General features: G+C 42.8%; 2 non-coding genes across 2 annotated transcripts; both read right to left on the bottom strand.

Annotated features, from left to right (window-relative positions):
- Positions 1-7,811: 7,811 nt before the first annotated feature.
- TRNAN-GUU (transfer RNA asparagine (anticodon GUU)) lies at positions 7,812-7,885 on the bottom strand. Its single transcript has one exon. It is a non-coding gene; the product is annotated as a tRNA-Asn (tRNA).
- Positions 7,886-12,410: 4,525 nt separating this feature from the next.
- On the bottom strand, positions 12,411-12,484 carry TRNAN-GUU (transfer RNA asparagine (anticodon GUU)). The gene has a single exon. It is a non-coding gene; the product is annotated as a tRNA-Asn (tRNA).
- Positions 12,485-13,018: the final 534 nt, after the last annotated feature.

Genomic DNA, 13,018 nt, shown 5'->3' with positions numbered 1-13,018 from the left:
ATGATACTCACCGCTGCATGTAGACTCTTCTTCCTCAGTCGCGGACCGTCCGTTGGTATCCCCGAAGATAGGACACACGTCGATCAGGGAGTGAGGAAATGAAAAGTTGGGGTAAACTAACTATAAATGACTGTACCCAAAGACTGATTAAAATTTAAATAACAAACTGATTTATTGGATAAAGTGCAAAGTGCCAAAAAAATGAAAGTAAACTAAACTGGTGAAAAATGTAAACAAAGTGAAATAAATGAGACTAAGAAAATTAAAGATTGAGGATCTGCCTTACAATAACACCATATCTGCCTAATAAAATTGACTGAAAGTCGATCAAAATAATTATGTTCCAGATTATGTTGACACTGTCTTCAAGACGGTGACGTGAATAAATTCAAAACTCTGGTCAGAAATACCACCTCATTTGAAATATTGAATTGAAATACCTGGAAATGTCTCTCAAAATAAATTAATGTAGTTAAATAATTAATTAATTAATTACGTCATCAAATCAACACTGACTCAGAGGTATTTATCAAATCTTTAAAACATGTGGCTCATTTGGGAAACACCCAACTTTTAAATAATCATGGACTGCACTAACCAAGTGTAACAAATAAGGAATAATTCAAAGAAAACAGCCATGAACATCACACTTCATCTACCACGTAACCACTGCCATATTCAAACACCTACTCATGGTTGAAAAGGAAATTATTGACACATGAACCTGAGTGTTACAACCACTCATTTAATTATTTAAACTTCATCTGCATGACTGTGATAGCCTGGACTTCTTTAAAATAATCCAAATGATTAGGCCAAGTGCTCTATGTTTACATTTCAAATGAAAGCGATCCTTGTACATTAAAATTTACTTAATTTTGCCGCTGACTGCATTTCATTATGAACTCATATTTGTGGTACCACCACTAAATGGAGGCAGATCCCATCTTATTTACCTCACCTCATTCATTTGCGGCAGTTATTATACAACTGGTTTATTAAAGATCGCTTCTTTTCCTAATTTAAAATGTAGTGGATTTTAAAGGTTTGGTAATTACTGAATGCCTGGTATGAGCATACCACTAGACTAGACTCCTGACGTGAAGTCGAAAGTTTCCTCTCCGCTACCTGCCTGAAAGAACACCTGCTGATCTCCACACCGCTCTCTCAGTTGTTTACATACAGCTTACCGATCGTTCACCCCTTCGGAACATAACAGTTTGCTCAAGGTCTTTAACACAGCGGCCTTTCATTAATGAAAAGACATTCTGCTCCCTGTCTGCTTTAACTAGTTTCTCCCCGAATACATCTCGCTTGCCAAAACAGTTTATTGTAAGTGGTAAAAGCAAGCTAAAGTACAGTTTCCAATGTTGTGGAGAAATTTATGCTGATCGTCCTCCAAAAATGAAGAATAAAACAGCTTTCCAACAAATGTCAAACTACACGTGGATTAGAAAGGTTTTATGCAGCTACGCTGAAACATGGACTTGTCCCTCTCGATTCGTAATGTGAATTCATTTAAGCCAAGTGTTGAAAGTGTAGCTATTGCCTGTTATCTCTGCATAAATTCAAAGTAAAATAAAGTTTATTAAAGTGTTCATTTCTGAAATGTTACTCTCCCAAGTAAAAAAAATACATGGGTCACTCAGAATGCCAACAAGTGTCTCTGATCGCTTTCTTACCAGCCAAAAGTAAAGTTCAAAGCTGACTAACAGAATTAGCTGACACACTCTAAACACACTGAAGATTCAACTAACCCACGAACACAGGATACACAGTGAAACACACAGGCACACCGTCACACACTGTCACACTCTGAAAATTCACCACCCTGCTCGCTGGTTATGTAATGTGTTCTCCCCCCCACCTTGAAAATAGTTCTGTGGAAGGGATGTGGCGTAGTGATCCAGCACTTGGGAGCGCTTTATCATACATCCGTAGGTTAAAGTTTCAAAATTTATGTACAAAATCTTCCTAATTCCGGTCTGACTTACTTGTTATATTGCGCCGTGGGAAACGATCACAGGATAATCCACACGACGACGCGCGTCACCGGCGTTATTTCCTTCCTGCGAATGGCTCCTTCCCGCCATGACAGTTCAATTCCTGGGCGATACTACTCTTCCGTGTGAAGTTAAATTTTAATTAATTAGCCAATAATTAACCACACCTTCGCACTGATAAATTTTCAAATATTATTAGGAAGTCAGGACACTGTTTTTCACCACTACACCGGGCTTCAGATAGCGAAATACTGACTGTAGATTCCCGCTATGACAGGACATTCAAATTTGGAATTTTGTGATTGGCTGAGACTTTCGCGCTCTTCGCAGCATGGATGCTTCCATTTTCTCCCTAGGGTTGGTGGGTATTATCGTTGTCTCTTTGTCCTTCTAAGTAGGTCAGGCCTCAACGCGTGATTTTCTCGTGAGAACCAAGTAGAAAGTTGTCACTCCTAGGCGGTACCATAAAATTTATTGGATGCAGTACTCAGGGCGGTTTACAAGTTGCTCGTGCTCTAAGAAGAGTTTCGAGGATTTTCCTTGCCGACTGACTGGCGCCAGAAAGTTCCTTTGTGACTGCTAGCTCTCACAGCCTACTGTAGTATTCGATATGCGAAATATTCAACTTTTAATTTGTAAATTAATTACGTAAATTCGCTTATGGGTGCAATATATAGGCTATTAGTGTTTGTTCGTACGCGTTAAGTGCTATTTTCTCGCAGAAGATAAGAGGATTTTTCTCTAGAACCCAAAACTGATTTTACATCAAAACTAGCCAACTTCCGTTTACGTAAGTGTACGATCTTATATAATTTTGTTGTTAAAGCATCTTAGTTTATAGCCCTTTGTGCGAAGTTTTATCTGATAACCTGTTTGGTTGTGATGTCTGTATCTTGTATTTGTTAATGATAAGATCAAGAAGAAATCGGTCTTAGTCAATATGATAAGTACCACGCCGGTAATTACCTGAGGAAAAAATCATGTTTTTAAGAATCTTCCCTACAGAATTGTATTCCCTGTGGTTGAGTGCGGGCCGATGACCTTAGATGTTAGGCCCCTTTAAACAACAAGCAGTGGTTGAGTGCGGCCTGTCTTTGGCCCTCCTCCATGGCTAAATGGTTAGCGTGCTGGCCTTTGGTCGCAGGGGTTCCGGGTTCGATTACCGGCAGGGTCGGGAATTTTAACCATAATTGGTTAATTTCGCTGGCACGGGGGCTGGGTGTATGTGTCGTCTTCATCATCATTTCATCTTCATCATGACGCGCAGGTCGCCTACGGGAGTCAAATCAAAAGACCTGCATCTGGCGAGTCGAACCTGTCCTCGGAAACTCGCGGCACTAAACGCCTTACGCCATTTCAAAGCAAGTATTACATTCGTATCAGAGCCAGGAACCGAATGCTGGTTACTGTGCTAACCTCTGAAACCCGTGCCATTTAACATCCTCTCAACTCATGAAATAAGCCACAATTAATTATAGCTGGTATGTATATTTTACGATAAAGTTGCGAATTTTTTCATATGGAAAATTAATAATGATATGTATATATTGATAATAACAGCTGTCTTGGTCTACGCTGGGTATCTAGTAAATATACAAAAGAGTACAAAAGAGGGTAAATATGAGGGATAAACGAGGAAGGAAAGTGGGAAGATAAGGAATCTGCCCTAAATGCAGATCACTAGCGATTGATTGATTGATTGATTGATTGATTGATTGATTGATTGATTGATTGATTGATTGATTGATTGATTGATTGATTGATTGATTGATTGATTGATTGATTGATTGATTGATTGATTGATTGATTGATTGATTGATTGATTGATTGATTGATTGATTGATTGATTGATTGATTGATTGATTATCAGTATGACGATTAGGCCTACGTGGTGATAAAAGGACCTCTGGCTTTTAACAGATCGGCCAACTTCCCAACCGAGCCAGGGTTCTCCGCCGACATTACAGTACATATATATAGGAATGTTATTATCCAGTATTATTATTATTATTATTATTATTGTTATTATTATTATTATTACAAGAAGTCATCAGAAAATCATAGGAAACTGTCAGCATTGTATCAGAAAACGTAGGTGCCTTCTGTATAATAATAATAATAATAGTAATAATAATAATAATAATAATAATAATAATAATAATAATAATAATAATAATAATAATAATAGCCAGGCTAAATGGTTCAGACGGTTAAAGTGCTGGTTTTCTGAACCCGAGTGATAGGTTTTATTCTAGATCAGTCTGCTGATATTTGAAGGTGCTCAAATACGTCAGCCCCATTTCGGTAGATTTACTGGCATGTAAAGGAACTCCTGCGGGACAAAATTCCGGCACCTGGTCGTCTTCAAAAACCGTAAAATTCATTAATGGGACGTAAGAACATATTATTATTATTATTATTATTATTATTATTATTATTATTATTATTATTATTATTATTATTATTACAAACGTCTTCATTATAGACTGTTATGCCTTTCAACCTTTAGTCTGCAAGCCTCTGTGAATTTATTAAACGCCTCCACAATCCTCTACTTGAAACTAGCTATGCGGCCTTCCATACCTCTTATCTTCCAATCGTTAGAAACTGAGTCTAACCATCGTCCTCTTTTTCTCCTTCTACTTCTCTTACCCTCATAATAGAATCCATTATTATCCTAGGTGACCTGTCCCCCTCCATTCGCCTAACATGTCCCTCCGCCGGTTTATGCGTACAGCTTCATATATCGAGTTAATTCTTAACTTAGCCTTTATCTCCTCTTTTCGAGTACCCTCCTGCCATTGTTCCCACCTGTTTGTACTAGCAGGCTTTCTCGCTACTTTCATGTCTGTTACTTCTAACTTATGAATAAGATGTCCTGAGTCCATCCAGCTTTCACTCCCGTACAGCGAAATTGGTCTGAAAACAGACCGATGTAAAGTGTTTTTTTTTTTTTTTCTGGAAGTTGACTTCCTTCTTACAGAATGCTGTTAATTGCCACTGCATTAGCTTTACTACACCTTGATTCAATCTCATGTACAATATTACCATCCTGGAAGAGCACACATCCTAAATATTTGAAATTATCTACCCGTTCCAGCTCTGTATCACCAATCTGACATTCAGTTCTCTTGGATGTCTTACCTAATGATAGCAATTTAGTCTTGGAAAGGCTAATTTTCTTACCATCCTCATTGCTCCTATTTTCAAGTTCCAAGACTGCACAATCTGCCATTAAGACCAGGTCGTCAGCATAGGCGAGACTGCTTACTACATTTCCACCTAACTGAATCCACTACCGAGCGAGCAGTTTGGTTCATGTAGCTGTCTGCTTTCATTCGGGAGATAATGGGTTCAAACCCCACCGTCGGCAGTCCTGAGGATGGTTCCTATTTTCACCCCAGGCAAATGCTGAGACAGTACCTTAATCAGGGCTACGGTCCCTTTCTTCCCATTCCTGTGCCATCCTATCCATGCGACGTAAAGCAAATAATAATAATAATAATAATAATAATAATAATAATAATAATAATAATAATAATAAACTCATAGCCTATTTCTTGACAATTAAAACCCACAGCCTGTTTCCAGTCATTAGACCGGGTCGGGAATTGAATGAATGAATGAAGCCCTAATCTAGCGGCGAGGATAGGAATTGTGCCGGCTGCCAAAGCCTTTCGCACTCCGCTGGGCAATGATTATTAAATGATATTGGAGAGTGTTGCTGGAATTATAGATGACAGGGGAAACCCGAGTACCCGGAGAGAAACCTGTCCCGCCTCCGTTTTGTCCACCACAAATCTCACTTGGCCTGACCGGGACTTGAAGTATGAAACCCAGCGGTGACAGGCCGGCGTGCTGCCACCTGAGCTACGAAGCTTTATAGCCTATTTCCTTCTGGTGGCAACTGTGCTTTCATTAAACTAAACATTCTGTCCAAATCGGCACTGTGAACGGGTACAGCATAAAAGGTCTCACATATCCTTGGAATTTCAGAACACGGTGGGATTTCAGTAGCACCGAAATGACTCACCATTTTTCATAAAATGCTGGTTGAAATTCCTCCTTCCCTCACTGGAATGTTTTCAAATTTACAAATTAATTGTGGGGAAATGGGAAGGTCGGAGCGGATAGACAAGGAAGAGGGCAGGAAGTGGCCGTAGCCTTATGTTAAGAACCATCCCGGCATTTGCCTGGAGAAGTGGAGAACCACGGGAAACCACTTCGAGGAAGCGTGAGGAGAGAATCGAACTCCCCTCTACTCAGTTGACCTCCCGAAAGTGAGTTGACCCCGTTACAGCGCTTGTACGAATTTTAAAATTTCGTGGAGAGCCGGGAATCGTACGCGGGCCGCCGGGGATGGCAGCTAATCACACTAACCACTACACCACAGAGGCGGATACGGACTTATCAATATTTAATGAACATGATGACTTGACCTGTATAAGAATGGCGCTCTGTTGGTAACTGAGTGTTGAGATTGGCTAATATACCTCCCGTAGTTTCGCTAGATATTCCTTCAAATTTAATTTATTATTTAGTTTAGACAGGTACTTAGTGTATGACAAGAATGCTCTATTGAACAAATGAGGGCGAATGCAAATGTAAACACCCAGGAAAAAATGTACATCTGGTAACTGTGCTCTGTAATGGTGAGTGTTGATGACTTCGTGGGTAGTGTAATGTGTGGCAAATGGAGACGAACAACGGATCAGACCCTAGTCCCGTAGTGAAACTCTTCCCACGCAGGCAGAAGTGCATGGCAATTTTCGATCTCGTGCATAAACCCGTTCTGAGGTCCTGTAGCTGCGCATATTCCTACAGTAAAGACGTGTGGAATGGTCCATCATTTGGAAAATTTCATTCTCCAGGAAATACCTCTTGTGGGTGGGGGTGGTAGAATAACACATACCCTGTTGTAAGAGGCGACTAAAAGGGCCCCAGGGGCCCTTAACTTGGGAGCGTGGGTTGGTAACCAGGGGGCCCTTAGCTGAGCCCTGGAACTGCTTCCACTTACTTGTGCCAGACTCCTCACTTTCATCTATCCTATCCGACCTCCCTTGGTCAAGTCTTGTTATTTTCCGACCCTGACGGTATAAAGCATTCGAGGCCTAGGGAGTCTTTCATTTTCGCGCCCTTCATGGCCCTTGTCTTTCTTTGGTCGATACCTTCATTTTTCGAAGTGCCAGATCCCTTCCATTTTTCTCTCTGATTAATATTATAAAGAAGGTTAGTGTTAATAGAGGATGCTTGCCCAGTTGTACTTCGTCTTAAAACAATCATCACCACCACCAATGTGAACCGAACTTTATTCAGCTTATCCCAGTTATTTCTGAATTCACTGCAAACATCCAGACTCATTTTGATTTTGGCTTGGGGCTCAAACGCTGTTGCCCTTCCTGGCTTCATGCGATTCTTGAAATGAAAATATCGAGCCTGAATCGATCGGGGCTCAAACCTCAGCCTTCCGGATGGCAAGCCAGCAGCTAAGCCACTGAGCTAATTACTCAGGAGGTGTATTTCCCCTTAATTTCTGGTTCCTTGGCGGAACGGTCAGCGTCGCAGCTTGGATTCAGTGTGTCCCAGGTTCGTTTCCTGGCCGCATCTGCTAATTCCTCTGCCTCGGTGACTGGGTGTTCGCGTTTTCTCATTTTATGGTATGAATGAAATGGAAAATTGAGATATTTGGAGCAAATTTTAAAGATTCCAATCTTATATTGCTAACATGCAATTGACGGTTCATTCAAGACTATGATGTAACTCCAACTAGAGTACAGGAGAGCAGGTTGAGAGCAGTTAAAAACTGCTCGCCCCCGGGTGGGCTCGAACCACCAACCTTTCGGTTAACAGCCAAACGCGCTAGCCGATTGCGCCACGGAGGCTTCGAGCACATTAACCCAGTTACTTAGATTACTCTTTGTAAAAACTGAGTCTTTTGCAGATAGAAGTTTTGTCGTCAGTAAGATAAAGCTCAGCCCGCTGAAACACGGAGGCGCCAATGTCTCACGGAAAAAGATCTGAACCTCACCGTCGTCCATCCTTTAAGTGGTTTGCCACTGTTTCCTATTTTCAGCTCTAGAAAAATGCCTTTATTTTTTTTGGACAAGAGCAAAAACTATGCTCTTCTACTCATCTGTTTTCATGGAGTACAGATGAGACGGAAAATCACTGCTAGCTGCACTGGTGGGGGCTAAAGCGAACTGTTTTAGAGAGGGAGGAAAACCATATTTTCCCAACGAGACGTGACAGAAGAAAGCATGACATCAGGTAGCAGCAGAAGTCAGTTTCTTAGGTATTTAGCGGTAGTTTATTCGAAGTCCGGCTCTGTGGTGTAGTGGTTAGCATAATTAGCTGCTCCCCCTCCTTTCGGAGGTCCGGGTTCGATTCCCGGCTCTGCCACGAAATTTTGAAAGTGGTACGAGGGCTGGAACGGGGTTCACTCAGTCTCGGGAGGTCAACTGAGTTGGCGTGGGTTCGATTCCCACCTCAGCCACCCTCGAAGTGGTTTTCCGTGGTTTCTTAATTCTCGTCCAGGCAAATGCCGGCCACGGCCGCTTCCTTCCTTCTTCCTTGCCTATCCCTTCTAATCTTTCCATCCCTCCACAAGGCACCTGTTCAGCCTGGGCGAGGTACTGGTCCTTCTTCCCAGTTCATCTCCCACCCAAACGCTCCAAGACACTGCCCTCGAGGCGGTAGAGGTGGGATCCCTTGCTGAGTCCGAGGGAAAAACCGACCCTGGAGGGTAAACACATTAAGAAAGAAGAATATTTTATTATAATCATGTACATATTGCATTATAAAAGTGATGTAATGTAACAATATTGCAAATATACCACCCTAAAATGCATATGACCCTGATCGAACCCTTGAACATCCACTGGAACCCTACACTTCACAGTGGAAAAAGTGTAATTCACATAAGCGTAATCGGGAAATTTATAAATACTTTTTTGTTCACAATTTTTTAAAAAGTCTTCATTTCTTGTAAATGTGCTTAGTTTTCTTAGTTTGTAAGAAACCAGTAAAGTGTGATTAGCTGCCACCCCCGGAGGCCCGGGTTCGATTCCCGGTTATGCCACAAAATTTGAAAAGTGGTACGAGGGCTGGAGCGGGGTCTCTTCAGTCTCGGGAGGCCAACTGAGTAGAGGTGGGTTCGATTCCCACCTCAGCCATCCTGGAAGTGGTTTTGCGTGGTTTCCCATTTCTCCTCCAGGCAAATGCCGGGATGGTACCTAACTTAAGGCCACGGTCGCTTCCTTCCCTATCCCTTCCAATCTTCCTATCCCCCACCAAGGCCCCTGTTCAGCATAGCAGGTGAGGCCGCCTGGGTGATGTACTGGTCATCCTTCCCAGTTGTATCCCCCGACTCAATGTCTCACGTTCCAGGACACTGCCCTTGAGGTGGTAGAGGGGATCCCTCGCTGAGTCCGAAGGAAAAGCCAACCCTGGAGGGTAAGCAGATTAAGAAAGAAAGAAAGAAAGAAAGAACAGTAAAAAATAAAAATATTTTAAGGAAATAAAAATAATGCATGTCCGCCTCTGTCGTGTAGTGGTTAGAGTGATTAGCTGCCACCCCTGCAGGCCTGGATTCGATTCCCGGCTCTGCGACGAAATTTGAAATGTGGTAGGAGGGCTGTAACGGGGTCTACTCAGCCTCGGGAGGTTAACTGAGTAGAGAGGGTTTCGATTCCCATCTGAGCTATCCTCGAAGTGGTTTTCCGTGGTTCTCCACTTCTCCTCCTGGCAAATGCCGGAATGGTACCTAACTTAAGGCCACGGCTACTTTCTTGTTTATCCCTTCCAATCTTTGCATGACCGTACAAGTCCCCTGTTCAGCATAGCAGATGAGGCCGCCTTCTCAGTTTTATCTCCGCGACCCAAATTCTCGCGCTCCAGGACACTGCCCTCGAGGTGGTAGAGGTGGAATCCCTCGCTGAGTCCGAGGGAAAAACCAACCTTGAGTGGGGGGGGTAAACGGATTAAGAAAGAAAGAAAGAAAGAAAGAAAGAAAGAAAGAAAGAAAGAAAGAAAGAAAGAAAGAAAGAAAGAGAAAAATGCTTACCTTGTCGTTGTTTAGTCATCAGTCCCTAGACCGGTTTGATGCAGCTGTCCATGCCACCCCATCCTGTGTTTACCGTTTCATTTCTACGTAACTACTACATCCTACATCTGCTCTAATCTGGTTGCCATATTAATACCTTGGTCTACCCCTACCATTCTTACCACCTGCACTTCCTTCAAAAACCAACTGACTGAAATGTCTTTCTTCAGCACCTATGCACTCCCTCACGTTGTTGTTTTGATGATGGAAAGTAGGGCTATTTCAATATGACTCTTTCGACATTATATAAAAGGCAAGACATTTGGCGTTCTTTGACTGGAACGAATAGCATTTTATTGTACGAATGAACCCAATACTTCCTACGGTCTTTTGTTCTTCGGAATCTTATGAACAGGTACAGGTACAGCATTTCTTCCAAACTTGATCCACTCAACATGACGAAAAGAAAACGAAAATATTTTTAAAAAGAAACTACTACACTATGTAGGTATTCTCTACTTAGAAGGTAAGAGTTGACTATTTAAAATGTTGCCCCGTGTGTGGATGCCCTGTTGCTCAGAGCACAGATAATGCCTCCATCATCGGTGTCGCCAGCATCACCTACTGACTTTTAGACCAACGCTCATCAGGGCCGTAGTACCCTGGGGTAAAAAAGCAAAGCAAAGCAAATACATCTCCGTACAGGCCACGAAGGCCCTTGGAGGGATGGAAGGTAAAGGCTTCCACTATCCGTAACCTCGGCACTTGATGTGGTAGAGTGGTTAGCTCTACGCCCGGCCGCCGTTGCCCCCAGGAATTAACTTGGTACTCATTTTTGGTGTAAGCTGAGTGAACCTCAGGGCCATATGCACCTCCGGAAGTGGAAATCTCATTTCTTAAATTTTACGACTTGCTGACGGGGATTCGAACCTACGTCCTTCCGTGCGAGCCGAGCACGCCTTTACCAACTCGGCCAGGCAGTCCCTAATGCCATGGGGTACTGACTCAAATTATATATTGAGACATGGGCATCCTTTATCTGAAATAAACGTTGACGCTAACATTTTTCAATCTTTTGGACTAAATGACTCGGGCGATTCAGTGCTGGCCTCATAAGTTGGCGGTCGATCTCAGCTCACTCCGGTGGCGTTTGAAGGTGCTCGAATATCAGGCGTGTACATAATTTTTTGCCGGTTTTGTGGTAAACAAAACACGTAATTTTCAAGGGAATTTTTTTTTTTTTTTTTTTTTTTTTATTGGCCATCGGCTTCTACACATTTCGCCCATCTTTCAGGTAAGTTATGAATACCATACCAGAAAAACTGCTCGTCTTTTGAGGCAAACCATTCGTCGAGCCATTTTCCAACTTCCTCGAAATTGCTGAAGTGCTGCTTTGGGAGCGCGTGCTTCATTGATGCGAAGAGGTGTAATGGCGCCAGGTCGGGGTAGTACGGCGGGTGCGGAAGGATGTCCCATCCAAGCGATTTCAAGGTGTCTTTCACTGGTTTTGCTGTGTGAGATTCACATTGTCGTGTAACAAAATCACTTTGCCATGCCTTATGGCCCATTCCGGTCGTCATTTGATCAATGCGTGAATTAAATTAATCATTTGTTGGCGATGGTGTTGTGCATTTGAGGTTTCGCCGGGCTTTAATAGTTCGTAACACACAATACCGCTCTGGTCGAACCAGACACAAAGCATGTCTGAACTATGTCTCGCATATTCTGATCGATGGGGCGTGTTCACCATATGTTTCTACCAGCAAACGATAACTTTCCACTTGATTAAAATAAGAAAAGCAATGCGTGCCGCAAATGTTCTTTTTCAGGCACAGACTTCGACTTGATCACTGAACGATACAACACAGACGCTAGTGTTTGGCGGACTCAACTTATGTGTGTTGTTAGCTTAATGTCAGATGAACAAACTGACGTATGTGTCAAATTCATACGCTGCGTACTCTTCGCTGGCGCCATCTCTTAGTGAAACCGGAAAAGACTTATGCATACACCTGGTACGCCAGCCTTGAGTTGGTAGATTTACTGGCACGTAAAGAAACTCACGTGGGACAAAATTCTGGCACATCAGCTTGTTGTAGAACCATATAAAGAGTTAATGGGACGTTAGACCAACAGAATTATTATTGATTTTGAACTTATGAGAGAAGGTGCCAATGGTCGTCTCCTGAAATAATGTATTGACAAAAATGATCCCTATGTCACAAACAAGAAGCTAAGAATACGTTTGTAAAGTCGTCCAACATTTGCCGAAATTTCATGGAAGGAGCTCTGCAGAGTCCAGAGGTTCTGCAATACGCAGTTTGAGAACGACTGAACCAAAGGATATGTGAAAGTAAAAACGTAAGCGCCCCCGGGTGGGCTCGAACCACCAACCTTTCGGTTAACAGCCGAACGCGCTAGCCGATTGCGCCACGGAGGCTACTCTGCGTTCTAATCAGCAACTCCATATTATTTGAAAAGTATGTGGTAACAGACTAGAGGGACATGGGACCTGTGAGCTCGGTTATTCCCACATTCCTGAAGTAGGAAGCTCCTTATACAGGAATTAGAGTTATATACATATTTAGTATGGAGTGTATGATATGGTCCGCCTCTGTGGTGTAGTGGTTAGTGTGATTAACTGCCACCCCCGTAGGAGCGGGTTCGATACCCGGCTCTGCCACGACATCCGAAAAGTTGTACGAGGGCTGGAACGGGGTCCACTCTGCCTCGGGAGGTCAGCTGAGTAGAGGAGGCTTCGATTCCCACCTCAACCATCCTCGAAGTGATTTTTCGTGGTTTCTCACTTCTCCTCCAGGCAAATGTCGGGATGGTACCTAACTTAAGACCACGGCTGCTTCCTTCCCTTTTCCTTGTCTATCCCTTTCGATCTTCTCATCCCACCACAAGTCTGGCTCCATGACTAAACGATTAGCTTGCTAGCCTTTGGTCACAGGAGTCCCGGGTTCGATTC

Source organism: Anabrus simplex, chromosome 1, assembly GCF_040414725.1.
Source record: "Anabrus simplex isolate iqAnaSimp1 chromosome 1, ASM4041472v1, whole genome shotgun sequence".
NCBI lineage: Eukaryota > Metazoa > Arthropoda > Insecta > Orthoptera > Tettigoniidae > Anabrus > Anabrus simplex.
Note: the sequence above shows the minus strand (reverse complement) of the source record. Positions and strands in the feature narration are given on the sequence as shown.